The sequence below is a fragment of the Staurois parvus genome, unplaced genomic scaffold, assembly GCF_062004578.1.
Source record: "Staurois parvus isolate SC_StPar_1 unplaced genomic scaffold, SC_StPar_1.0 ptg000147l, whole genome shotgun sequence".
NCBI classification, from domain to species: domain Eukaryota; kingdom Metazoa; phylum Chordata; class Amphibia; order Anura; family Ranidae; genus Staurois; species Staurois parvus.
In genome coordinates this window covers 19,666,020-19,680,833 of record NW_028317943.1, presented here as the reverse complement: position 1 = coordinate 19,680,833, position 14,814 = coordinate 19,666,020, and the positions used below count along the sequence as shown (strand labels likewise).

The 14,814-nt window shown below is 40.1% G+C and overlaps 1 pseudogene; it reads left to right on the top strand.

Annotated features, from left to right (window-relative positions):
• Positions 1-11,828: 11,828 nt before the first annotated feature.
• Positions 11,829-11,949, top strand: LOC149464789 (U2 spliceosomal RNA; annotated as a pseudogene).
• The last annotated feature ends 2,865 nt before the right edge of the window (positions 11,950-14,814 follow it).

The following is a 14,814-nucleotide window of genomic DNA, read 5'->3' as shown; positions in this document are numbered from 1 at the left end:
GGTGCAGTGAAAAGGGAAAAAACTATAGGAAATCATTTTTATAAGTAAATAAGAATGTTTTTTTATGGATCTAATGCACTGTTGTCTATGGGAAGATTCACACAGTTACATAAAGATTAGTAATGTAGAGATGCATTCAAAGCCATAAAAAAATGGAAAATGTTTCTTTTGAATGCAGTAATTTACATGCATACAACTGTATACCAGAGGCGTCACTAGGGTTGGTGTCATCTGGTGCGGTAACACGTGGTGTCACCCTCCAAACAACAGTTATGAGATATTTTTGGTTCGACTTGACATTCATAACAATCTTATCGTTTTCGTTAAAATTCCGATTTTTTATTTTCTGGTGAAACACGTTTAACATTTTATTTGGTGTAACCTTTTAAGATGGTGTCACTCAGTGAAGTACGCATTCCCCTAGTGACGCCACTGACTACAGGAGTAGTGAGGAGATGCAGGTTCTCTGTGATCTCCATTCCTGTCATAACAGCGATCCTCCATACAGCAGGTTACACTCTTAGATCCATTGGTACACGGCTTGATTACCCGTCCCCATCCACATTTCCAGGAGTTGAGCAGTATTTGGAGGAGATGGGGGTAATGAAGCCGTGTACCGTTTAATCTAAGAGCGATCCTCTGTATGGAGGACCGCTGTATGACAGGAGGAGGGAGATCACAGAGAAGCCTGAATCTCCTCCCCACTCTCTCCTCCTGGCCGCTGTCACTTCTCCTGTCTGGACTGTACTGTAGTTCACTGCGGCCGGCTCTGAGTGCAAGGATTGTGGGGGGGAAGCTCAAGCCCAGAAGCTCTGCTGGCATCTTGCTCCTGCACAGGAAACAGACTCAAGAGAGAAAGCTATGTCTGATCTAATGAATTTTCTTCTTTTCATTTTGGTGTCACCTGGTGCGGCCCGCACCCCCCTTGTGATGCCACTGCTGTATACACAAGCATATATGAACGTATATGAATAAATTGCAGCACTAGCAGCTAGAAGAGAATGAAGAATTTTATACGTGTATATGCTGTGACAGGACGAGACCCTGTCACTGTAAAAATATAGGAAAATGTGAAAAAAGGATTCTCATTTAGGTTTAATGTGACGTTCCAGACTAAAGTTTCTGGGCAGTAGATTTGGCTTTCTCTGGACTCTGCAGCTCTGGATCTCAATATTCAATCCTGTGCCCGATTTTGCAGCAGGGTGCTGTGTCTAAAGGCTATAGAGCCAAATATCTAGGAGAAGTACTGCAATTGAAGCTGAGTGAGCTTATGAGCCAGGTGGCTTGGCATTTTCCAGTGTATGGGTTTCTGTTAAAGTTAGAGAAGATCCCCTTGTTTTGTGAACTTTCGCTTTCTTTTAAAAGTGGGCTACCAAGTCCTTAAAAATAGTTCCTGTCTGCTGTGGACTCACCGAAAGAACACATCTACCACCAGAGCTAACTATCCCATGTCACAATGCATATGCATGTTTACGTACTTGTGTATATGCAAAGTCTGTACAGAACATAAGGCCTCTTGCACACAGCTGAAAAAAAACACTGTAATCATGTAGAGTTTTTTTTGTTTTCAAGTATAAGTTCGCCTTTGAAACAAGTTATACTGTATGTTCCACTCTTATTTAGCTTGGAACATGTAACATATTCCAGCTCCTACCTCCTCACTCCCTTGATCCCCCCATCACTGTGACAGTGGACTGGGGAACATCTCCCTGCACCCGCTGTCGCAATTTGAAAACCGTGTGGCCGTGCAGGGCTCCGCCCACACTCTTCCTAATTTATTCACAAGGTTCTGTGGAATTTTATATTTGTAAAAAAGGAGGTAAGATTTTTTCCCTGTGGATACCTAGTGCTACAAACTACCGTTGCCCAGCGGCTTGTAGTTCTCACTGAACTGCGAGGACACTGGTGAGCGCTCTTGTAGTTCATTGATTCTACTTGCATTTAAGTAACTGCCTGTCCGTACAAAGTACAGACATGCTGATTGGGGGTGCAATGCCTTACAGGCTGCAAAGTAAAAAAAAAAGAATAAATGCACATTTTTTTTACTTGCAAAAAATGTGCATTTATTCTTTTTTTTTTAAATAAAAGTTTAACTTCGCCTTTAATGTATCTGTACACAGGTGCATTGCTGTCTATGGGGCAATACACGCAGCTGCTTAAAGATCAGTAATGCAGTGATGAATTCAGAGCCATAAAATAAAAATAGAAAATTTTAAATTTGAGTGCAGTAATTTACATGTATGCACACATATATACAAGCATATACACATAAATTGCCACACTGGCAGCTAGAAGGAGATGAAGAATTTTACATGTGTATATGCATATGTACGGGACATGCCTCTACACACATATATACAAGGTGTCTACAGAACATAATGTGTTTCTTTTCTGTACCTTTCTGCCAGCAAGATCTTACATACTGTATGAAGATCAGTAAATTTATAACCTTCGTGTGCAACAGGCTACTCTCCGCATTTTAACATGTTTTGTCCCATACACCCTATCATGCCCAGCATTTTCGCAGTTTCCATCAATTGTCCAAATTGCTGCTATGCACATTTTGAAAATTGCAAACTTAAATCTGAACTTCTTTGAAGTTTATGAGGGACAAACCTGGAACATAAATTCTAGGCATTTTTAAGGCTAATAGGCAAGGGATTATCAAGCAAAGCCCTATGGGAGCTGGGCAATGTTGTAGGGAATATGTACCAAAGCAAAAATAGATAAAAAAATACAGTTCATCCAACTTTGAGGGCAAAATTGGAAACCAGTCATTTCAATTGTGAGATGCCTTAAAGCTGTATGTGGAGAATGGGAACAGTATGATTCTTATGGACATTGACACTAACACCACATTATGACATCACATAATTTGCATGTGTAATACATTTTTTTTTAACTTTTACATTATTGCTTGACTTTAATGTAGCAGCAATCTAATTCATTATAACTAGGTTTTAAATGCAACACCTGATTTTTCTACCCAGCAGAAACAGGCATTAATTGACCAATGAGAGTAGCAGCTGCAACAGATCTAAAAGCTATAGTAAATTGTGCTCCTAAAAAATAAAGCTTAATGCGGAGTTCCACCTAAAAGTGGAAGCGCCACTTATCTGCCTCTTCCCCTACAACATTTAGCACCTTTCGGGGGAGCGGGGAGCGTTTACCTGGTTTTGACAGGTACCCACTCCCACTTCCAGCTCAGTTTGCCACAGTGAACTGAGCTGGAAGTCCGGTTACAGTTTCTATAGATACATATAATCAAAATTGTGCACATAGGATCACAATTTTATTCTTTCTTTTGTTCTTTTTTTTCTGTATGCTGATATGACATTGATCCATTGAATCTCATTACTACTGTATTTGAAAGTGATATTCCTTCTTTTATCTTTCTGCAAAGCAATACAAATATGGTCACCCCAAAATATATAGATAAAATAAAATGAATTGCAAAGTAAACATAAACATCACAGTATATTATTTCAGAGACAACAGCTAGAAATATTGTACAGACTCACTCCACAGTATAGGCCCAGGTTCACATATATGCGATGCGGTACATCGCATGTGATTCGCACAGGAACCGCACCGCATTCCTGTGCAAATCACATGCGATTTGTGTGCAGTACGATTGGAGCCATACATTTTTTATGGCTCTAATCGCACCGTACCCGCACCAAAAAGATGCAGGACTCTTTTTTGGTCCGCACTAGAATCAGATTGCATGGGTATTCACACCTATGCGATCCGATTCTGCACATTGCACCACGTTTTGTGGACTGATTTCGGGGTGTTGTTAACTTAACATACACTAGTTAAAGATAATTATTAAGAGGTCGTACAATAAATTACCGTATCACCCAGTAAATGGTCTCCATTCAGTAGCCAAAAAAGGCATGCAAAAAAAGAGGGGTTGTGAAAAGAAATTCACAAAGAAAGCGGCTACATTATGAACAGAATGTGATACTCAGAAAAATTTCCAAAAATTATGCTTTATTAGACATACAAATTTGACATATGGGCAATCGCCCTGGTTTACCATCACCTCAGTATGAGACAATACACACAGACCTAAAACCATATAAAATGACACCAGGACCGGTCTAAATGCATGTGCAACAAGGACAATGACTACATGAGTCTAAAGTCCCTGTAGCACAGGCGCATAGGTGGACACTTCCCAAAGGAGGTGTATACAAAAATTATACCATAGGTATACCATAACACGTGTTATAAATGTGTAGACTAAGCTACTACCAGAATGGTTATATCCCAAACAGGGAATTTCAAAAAATTATACCATAGATATAAACATCACATGTATGCAATGCAGCAAGCACAGTATGCGTCAAAAAGAAGGCATGCCTCTAGGCCTATATGAGACAAAACATGAATGTCATGTAAATGATGCAACACAAGTGGTTGGGGCCCATTCATCTGTGATTATTACCAGCTGTTTCCTAGGGCTCTTGAATAAAGATATGTCCCATTTTTTACCAGGATGGAAGGATAGATGCATAAAGCAGCGCACTGCTTGAAATGGTTTCTTCACCACTGCATGTGGACTAGATACCACTTTCTGTGAGAAAATCGAGACACATCCCAATAGATCTTCTGCCTGTTGAAATACATGTGGTATATCTTGTTTCTCATACAAAGCACCATGATGTCCCCATCCTGTAGTAAAACAAACAATATGTGGAAAGTCACTGAAAGAGCTTTCACTCTGTATGGGATATATAGGTCATATATGTCACATAGGACCATATATCTTGTGTCCTGCAACAGTCCACTCACCACCTGTGCAATGGATAATAGGAGAGGAAAGAATATCCTTCATAGGTGCTGCCATACAAGGCTGGGGAGGCCAAGGAACCACCGCTGACATCCGCCGATATACCGCGGGTTCCAGCCTCTTCTCGGCGCCTGTGCTGCCTAGGCTTGCCTCATGGCATGTGAAAATGGCTTCCTCCTTGTGGGTCAGTGTGTGTTCCACCTAATGCGCATGACCGGAAGTGACGTATCTGACGTATGACGTATATGATGAAGTGTCCACCTATGCGCCTGTGCTACAGGGACTTTAGACTCATGTAGTCATTGTCCTTGTTGCACATGCATTTAGACCGGTCCTGGTGTCATTTTATATGGTTTTAGGTCTGTGTGTATTGTCTCATACTGAGGTGATGGTAAACCAGGGCGATTGCCCATATGTCAAATTTGTATGTCTAATAAAGCATAATTTTTGGAAATTTTTCTGAGTATCACATTCTGTTCATAATGTAGCCGCTTTCTTTGTGAATTTCTTTTCACAACCCCTCTTTTTTTGCATAACTTAACATACACACCTCCATCAGTTCGTATTAACGGGGTGCAATTCTGATGAGGTGCAAAATTCACACAGAATACACTGCGAATTCCAGACCATGATTCTGATGAGGTGTGACATTCACACAGAATACACTGCAAATTCCGGACCGCATCAGTGTGAACCCAGGCTAAGTGATCAAATATCAATCTGCGTAGTTTTCTAACTAACACCAAAATAGTGTTTTCACAACACCTCTCCAATAGAAAATGACATCAAAAATATTGCAGTGCAACCCTCAAAATAATTTGTACAAAATAACACCAATTAAATCAAACCATATCACATAATATACCACATCGGATGATACATCCGATAATCATAAATCCCTCATAGTGAAATAGTGTAATGTCCAGCAAAAATATCTCAAATACTCAAATCCATTGAGTAAAAAATCCAAAATCATCAAAATATAAAAGTGTCTTATCTAACATAAGAGATCAAAACACTTTTACTCGACAGGTTATGAACTATGCTCCACAACTGTGCTCCATTCCAGTATACATAGCATAGTTTGTAGACATTGTAACCTTCACACAAACTAAATATTATACAATTTGTCAGCCAATGTTGTGCTAAACCCATGCTTGCCTAATTAATCAATCAAATTAAATAAAAATGAGAAAGTAAAAAATCCTGACTGCAGAGCTCATTGGTATTAAGATAAATATTGAAAGACAACAGAAAAAATAGTGTTGCGGTGTCAGGAAAACTAATTCAGTATATAGTGTATAAAAAATCGAATAAAAAATAAAGTCATATAAATTAAATATCTCTTTGGACGAAACATGCTTAGGGCAGAGTTTAGCAGTGATGTCATCTTGCCTGTCTGGAGAGTGGGCGATGCTGTGCGATATGCTTGTCATACTATCTGTGAGTACCCACTTGGTTTATTAATACATGTTTTTAAATGGTACTTCACTATGGGATTTCCTTGCTCTTCCCTTGGAATGTGAGACCGGTTAATGAGATATATGAGAAGCAATCCAGTGACTATTGTTGGGGCATGCCATTCATGAGAAAGAGGCTTGAGGCTTGAGAGGAAGAGAGCTGGATCCATCCATCCATCTGTGCAGGATTTGTCACATTTTAAATGCTGATTTAATCCTCTGGAGTTGTGGGGTATGGTGCACAGCTGCTGCAAGATTTTGCACACTTTTGGTGGACTTTGATATTTCATTTATAGGACTTTATTTTTTTGTTATACACTATATCTTGAATTAGAAATTTTCCTGACAGTGCAACACTATTTTTTTCAATTAATATACACTTATAAGGATTTTATTTTACCAAAGACATATAGCAGAATACATTTTGGCCTAAATTTATAAAAACATTTGCTTTTTAACTGTTTTAATTGGATTTATTTTATAACAGAAAGAAGAACAGAAAGAAAATATAGTTTTTTTCCAAAATTCCGTTTTTTTTTTGTTTATATAATAAAAATAAAAAAACCCAGTCTTGATCAAATACCACCAAAAGAAAGCTCTATTTGTGTAAAAGAATGATAAAAATTTCATTTGGGCACAGTGTTGCATGACCGAGCAATTCCCAGTGCCGAATAGCAAAAAAAATGGTCTGGTCATGAAGGGGGTAAAACCTTCTGGAGCTCAAGTAGTTAAACCTGCTCTCACCCCGATTTTAAGTCCTATACTAAGCAAGCTTTAAAGGAAAGATGTGTATACTTACCAATCTAAGAGCATTTCGGTTCTGCCACTTGATTGTCTTCTAGCACCAGCTTCAGGGGAGAGGAGGGACAGTGGACAACAGATGCCCCACAGTATGTCACCATCCAGGCTGTGCAGCCATTGTTGGTGCTCTCTCCTCTCCCCTGAAGCTGGCCTCCTGGGACATCAAATATTAAAATATATAAGACAATATTAGAAAAAACTATTTCTGGCTATCATGCAAAGGACAACTACTGTGCCTGGCCTTCACTGTTTCTCCCTTTTAAAATAGTGTTTATCTGACTGCACAACAACAGGTCCAAGCAGCAGACCAATTTTATGATGATGTGCACTTACAGCACAAATACTGCCTAGCTGGACAAATAGTGGTGGATCATTTTCTTCAACTGAATCTTCATGCATTATATAAATCTTATATAAGAAGCATTAAACGATTACCTGGTTTGGCTGTGATTGAATGCTTGTTAATTAACCATACAACAGCTTTAAATATAGATAGATATGGAATATGAGTGTAGAAAAATGTAGCTAACTACACATAATACAAGTAAAGAACTACTCCTGTAGGAATCTCTTCTAAGATGTCACCTAAGGATTCACTTTTAGTCATCTCACCCTTACAAAGACATAAAAGATTTGTTGAGGAATCAACTACAGGTAACTAAATTAATAAAAGGGACGGGGATGGGAAATCTAAAATATAATTAAATGTTAGAAATATTGGGCTTTTTTGCCTTGGAACAGACACCTTAGAGATGATCTAATGTCTAAATTTAAATTCTGACTGTGGTTTTCCATTAAAGTGGTTTTAAAGGCTCAATGTTTTTTGCCTTCATGTATTTTATGTGTATGGCAGGCTCTCCCTGCTCGTTTGCTGAGACAGAAGTTGGAGGCTTTGGCTCCTGCTGCTTTCAATCACTATCAATGAGGAGATAAAGGGGGTGGGGCCGAGCTGCAGCTCTGGGTGTAATTGGACATGCAGAGCAGTGGCTTGGGAGCCCCCATAGCAAGCTGCTTGCTTCTGGGGCACTCAACAGGAGGGAGGAGCTAGAAGCGCCAATGGGGGACCTGAGAAGAGGATGATCGGCGCTGCTCTGTGCAAAACCACTGCACAGAGCAGGAAGTACGACATTTGTTATTTTTTTTTTTTAAATTGCCTTTAACCATCTCTCACCCACCTTATAAGGCAATGACAGGTGCAAGTGCATATGACATCCTTCAACTCTAACCGCTCCGTTGACAGCTCGTGAGGTGAGGAGAGCCGGTAATCAGCATTCCTCAGAGGGGACATATACACTGATCATCAGGGCACTGATGATCAGTGTGCCCCGATGATCAATGTAGCCCCAGAAATGCCATCTGTAGTGTCCATCAATGCCACCTGCCAGTGCCCATCAGTGCCACATCAATGCCACACATCAGTGCCTACCAGTGCACATCAATGCCACATATCAGTGCCTATCTGAGTTGCCTTTCAGTGTCACCTTTCAGTGCTGCCAATCAGTGCCACCTATCAGTGACAGTCAGTGCCACTTATCAGTGCCAGTCAGTGCTGCCTATCAGTGCGCATTAGTGCTGCCTATCAGTGCTGCCTAACAGTGCCAGTCAGTGCCACCTATCAGTGCCGCCTATCAGTGCCATATATGAGTGCTACCTTTCAGTGCCCATCAGTGATGCCTGCCAGTGCCCATCAGTGCCACCTACCAGTGCCTCCTCATCAGTGCCCATCAGTGCCACCTATCAGTGCAGCCTCATTAGCACACATCAGGGAAGGCTTCAATCACTTATTTACAACATTTTATAACAAAAACTAAGAAAAAAACTTTTTTTTTCCCCAAAATTTTCAGTTGATTTTGGTTTGTTTAGCAAAAAATAAAAAAACCCAGAGGTGATTAAACACCACCAAAAGAAAGCTCTATCGCTCTCAAAAAAATGATAAAAATTTCATATGGGTACAGTGTTGCATGACAGCGCAATTGTGATTCAAAGTGTGACAGAAAGCTGAAAATTGGCCTGGGCAGGAAGGGGGTATAAGGGCCCTGAAGGCAAGTGGTTAATATCACTTCAAGGCAATTTGTCTTTTTTACCTGTGCTGCATTGAATTGCAATTAACAGCAGCAAATTAGTTAACATATAAAAAAAATAAAAGCAAAAACAAAAATGCCATAAAATCATAGTAGTAAAACTTTATACCTTGTAATCATTTGATAGAAGCAGGAAGACACTAGTATACAGGAAAGTGTAAGATAACTGGTAAAATTTTAGTTGACCCTTTTCAGTAGTGATAAGTTAACCAAGCAAAGTTTTTGGTTTGTTGGACCTTCAATTGACACTTAAGAAAAATTCAAAAACCCCCAACATATAGCTTGAACCCCACTGAAGTCTATGTTACCCGAATGTTTTAATTTTTTTTCTTGCCTTTTTCAAGGTCAATTTTTAATCGTTTGGTGAGAGAGGGGATGGGTAACTGAGCAATGCCATGGTGGATATGTACAAAGTCAAAATTATTTAATTTTAAAGATATCATTCAGTAAGTTTCTAATTTAAAATTTAAAATACACAATACCTTCAGCAAATGTGACCTTTAAAAAAAACTATTGCCTTTAAATGACTCCACTCCCTGGCCTGCTGCTTCTTGTAAACATACTGTATCTTGTCAATGAGAGCAGCCAACATCCTTAGCCAGTTTGTTGACATTTAGCAGCTGACAATTTGTTGACATTCAGCAGCAACAGTCCATTCGGAGAGGATCATCAATAAGGGTCATTGTGTTTGTATTGAGGAGTCATCAGGGTGTTGTTCATCAGGGATAAGGACAGATCCAAAGTGATGAGCAATTCAAATAAAGTTGGATTTATATCATGTGAAAAACATTTCCAGCAGTGTGTGTTTCATTCACTTTTATTTACTCTATACTCATTCAACTGAGGGTGACCCCATAGGAATGGGGTCCATAGGAAAGTCGGGATGAGGTCCTTGTCCCCATCAACATGGGAGCAAACTTTCTTTCCAGGGGGCTCTTACTGGCAAGTTAGTATCCCCATGTTAAGGGAATGTGGTCAGCTATGGTTGAAGAGGGAAGGGTGCATGCTGAATAAGGGTAGATCCATGGTGAATCACAATGAATGATGACCTCTTGACACAAACATGGTGACCCACAACAATGATCCTCTCTCTCCGGGCTCCCTAACTGCAAATGACAGCTTCTCAGCTGGCTTTTGAATGTCAAAAAACCATCTAGGGATGCTGGCTGTCAATATCTCATTTGGTCAAGGTTGTCAACAGGGTTTGCAATGTGAAACAAGCTGACAAGAGGCTGTGAAAATAATACCACCACTAAATGAATGAATTCTAGCTACAGCAGCCAGAGGTCTGGTGGGCTAGTGAACTGGCCAGATTTGACCATTTATTGCGGCCACTCAGTGAACTATGAGCAGCTCCAGTTTGGCTTGAATTTAACTCAGTCAGACTTAAAAACAAATATCACAGTTATTTAGTCCATAATATTTAAGTGCTAGAAGTGGTACAGATGACCACTTGTCTCCAAAAACGCTATATTAAAAATGCACTTGGTCTCCCATCTGGATATAACATGCTGATCGAATGAGTACATCTAGAGTCCTTCAGGAAATTCAATACACTAGAATTTCAAACCTACTACAAACAGCGGTTATGTTTTTCTTTAAAGTTAATTAAAGTAAACTGTACATGCCAATAATTCTTGCTATGATAACAATGTTCATTCAACCTTGTTTTCAATTTTCTACATGTGGTCCCAGCTTACTGAATGGCACAAGGGCACTCCAGCATGTATGCTACGTTTCTCATGTCACATGTAATCATATTCCTAATTTGAAAGGCGTTTCACTTACTGCTGAGGTGAAATGTTCTATTTTTTGCACATTAACCTCAATGGCTTTACAAGCTGTATACATTTCACAAGGATCTAAACCATTTGCGCTTTTATTTACTTTACCTTGTTTATTCCACTTAATATAACCTTTAGCTTGCTAAGCTTGTTTGTATCAATCTTCCCCAAGCTAGATCATTTAACAGTGCATGACAGTATGTGTTTTTACTTCTAATCAATGACTTTTGATCTGTGGTACATTGCATCCTCATCAAAGAACAGTGTCCTGTATTAAACAGGGATTTCCTTTGAGGACATTTCATCATTATCCATACTATATCTAAACATAAAACATTTTATTGGACTCAGTGATGCTAAAACATCCTTAAAAAAAGAAAAACAAGAGAGCTGCTAGCTCCTATATAGGCACCTACAGTATATACATGCAGCAGCTATTATTTACATATGCTGCAGCCAAAATCTAAGCTGTTCCAGATAAGCCATGCTCTGACACTTCCAGGTGTCAGAGCTTGTGACTTCCCCCACATTCCTTTTGGCCTATCACTATGATGGACTGTACCATTGTCCAGTAGTAAGGAGTACAGCCTGAGCTTTACATATTCAAAACAGGCTGGCATTTGACCATAGCCAAAGGAAACAAGATATGTTGTAAGAATATTCAGGCATGCATTAAATACCTTTTGGTAGGTCTATTTTTTGACAGAGTGACTTTAATCAATTTAACTATCACAAAGAAATGTGAGATATTTTTTATACCCGAAAAATGTATATAATTTCCTATTATCTTGCAAAACCATAACTGGCTTACATTTGGTGAAACACCTCAAATTGCCATCACCACTGCTGTTGCTATTAACAGAACTTGTGTGTTTAGATTAAGATAGAGAATAGGATAACGAGGATCACTTCTCGGCCTTTTGGCTAAGATCAAGGGTAGTATCTGTTCTTATCAGTGTCCAGTAGGGGTTCTCCTCTGTCATTCTTGCCTTTTGGCGAGGATGGCTGGCTATATAGTACCCCTGCTGGTATGATGGGGGCTCAGAAAGTTAGTACTGGCTGGAAGAGAAACCAGGGTGCTCGCAGGCTGTTGAGGCACAGGAGTAATTCCCCCAGGAAAACCAGATGGGCCCAGTTCCTCCTGATTTGAATGGGTCTACCTTTTCTGGCCAGGGGCTGGGGATGCAGAAAGTCCATGGAGCATTACCCCCTGGGAGTGGTCACCCCAGGGGTGCTCTTAGTAACACATGGGGGCTAGGCCTTTTGACTAAGTCAAGGGCAATTGTTTAGCTATAGGCCTCAAGGCCTAGCAAGTGCACAACTGCACAGCCACTTCTTTACTTATTTATTTTTCCTCACTGTTTGTCACATTTCACTTATGTGTGTTTTTTTATCACTTGGATAGAATGTGTGGGTCCTCGGGCCTGCCCTGAAGTCTAGGGGGAGGATATGTGGCCCTTAGGTTCCTTCCTCCTCTGTTCCTGGGGGTCTCTCTTCGGGAGAGCTCCCTGACCTAGTGCTCGGTTTTTGCCACAAGGAAAGGTGGACCATATTGGAAACACTTTGTCCCTGTCAGGAGTCTTGCACCGCAGGGGATCAGGGTAGAGGTCCTAAATGGACAATGCACAAAAAAAAAGAAAATAGGATAACAAGGATTGAACAGCCCAAAGCCTCAGGGCATAAATATACAGCTGTGAATGTGACATTCACCAAACATTTCAAGTTGGTTAATCATTTCCACATGAACCAAGAAGATTCACCTGCAGTGAATATGTGAGATGGGGAAACAGCTCTCATTGTTTGAACACTGTTTGTGTTCAGTAAATTAAATGTTCTGGAGTGACATTCTGCAGTTTAGCCACAAGATGTCACTGTTTTTCTAACACAGCCTCAGACTGCATAGATATTTCTATATTCAATAAGAGGTGGGGTTTTCACACAGAGTTTAGTGAACAGGAAGAGCAGATCGCAGCCATGTTTTGGATGATGCTGAAAGAAGGGGCCGTGTGAGTTGAGAATCCGATGACATCCAGGTGTGAATGCATCCCTCAGTAACCAGAGCTGTGGCTAAGTGAAGCTGATCATGTCCAAGACCCTGATCCTGTTCCGAGAATGGAAGATTGCTGCCAGGAATGCTGATGAGAGCAGAAGAAAAACGCAACATGTACTGCGATATCGCATGCTTGTTGGAGAGACATTTGTTCTGTTCAGAGTCACCAGTGGATGCAAAGCAGACCCGGGTCGGTAAGATCGTGCACGCACCTCATTTCAGTGTTGGTGCCTATAAACTGAGACCAGGCCTATAGCTGGTTAGTTAGGGTCTCTGTTTGTGTCAGGCCACAAGTGTTGTTACTGATCATTGGAAGGACTCCATAACTTAAAGTGACATTTCACATTGGAGAGCTGATAAAATCCCACAAACTCAAGCCAGACTGGCATTTTGCTCAGAAGGAATACTCAGGCAAATGATACAGGACCAGTTATGGGAGAGGGAATATTGTAGATTTGTGTAAGATTGTAAGCTGTTGTGCTGCACCGCAGGCTAGCCCATACCATATACCCATACACTGATTCCTGCTCTTTTAGGGTAATAACAGGTAAGGTGTGGCAGCTTATTTGTGCCCGCCAGTAGGTAAATTACTTCACTTTCTACCTTCATCCATCAGAAGGTGCCATGCTGTGCAGCACAAGGGTCTCAGCCTGTGGACTGGGTGTATGTAAATTTATTGTATGTTTCCAGCATTTGTGGTTGTGTTTATTTGCCACATCTAAATAAAATTCTGTTGTGGCAAAAGCTGGTGTTGGGGTTGCTTTCCTCGTTCGTGACTTCACTGTATCCTGGGGAGCCCACCCCTGTACACGGCTTACAAATATTTGGTGAATGTCACATTCGCTGCTTTAAAAAAATGCCCCAAACTCATTCTCTTCATCAACTTCATCACCTCGCTTTCACTGAGAACATGTTTGGACAATCAAGTCAACAATGTCTCCCAGCTGTACTCTTCAACTAGTTTAAATAATTCATTTTCCCTTCTCTGTTTTGGCAAAAGTGTTTGCAGAAACCCACACCACCAATAAACTGCAAGGTTAATTTAGTAGCAATATTGTCAACAATACCATTTTCTTCTATACATTTTTGTGGGCTGTAGTTCTGTGAAAGGTTTCTTTCAGTTTTTTTTTTCATTTTGATCAAAATACATTTTTTCAGTTTGACCAAAATACGTTTTTTCAGTTTGACCAAAATACGTTTTTTCAGTTTTATGACCTGAAAAAAGCATCTAACATTTTTCCTTTATCGATTATCACAATGAGTGAGAAAAATGAGTGGAAGGCTGTAGAGAACAATTTAATAAATGTACTGTGACTAGTGTGGAGAGGATGTAAGAGGAGCCCAGAATGCATTACATCACCTCTGGGGTACACTGCAATCCTTTGTGTCTGGAGACACAGAAACTACAAACCTGCTATGTTGACAGATAATGCAACGATCTGTCTCTATACATAGCACATACAGTTAGTTCCATATATATTTGGACACAGGCACAATTTTAGATTTTTTCAGGTATTTACCAAACCATATTCAATCTATAGTTATATAATGGATATTGGCTGAAAGTGCACACTCTCAGGTTTAATTTGAGGGTATGAACATCCAAATTGGAGGAAGGGTTTAGGAATTACAGCTCTTAAGAGTAGCCAACCCCCCTTTTTCAAGAGACCAAAAGTAATTGGACATTTGAATCCAAAGCTGTTTCATGGCCAGGTGTGGGCTACTTCTATGTTACTTCTTCATCAATTAAGCAGGTAAAAGGTCTGGAGTTGATTCTAATTGTAGTATTTGCATGTGAAATCTATTGCTGTGAACCTACATCATGTGTTCAAAGGAGCTG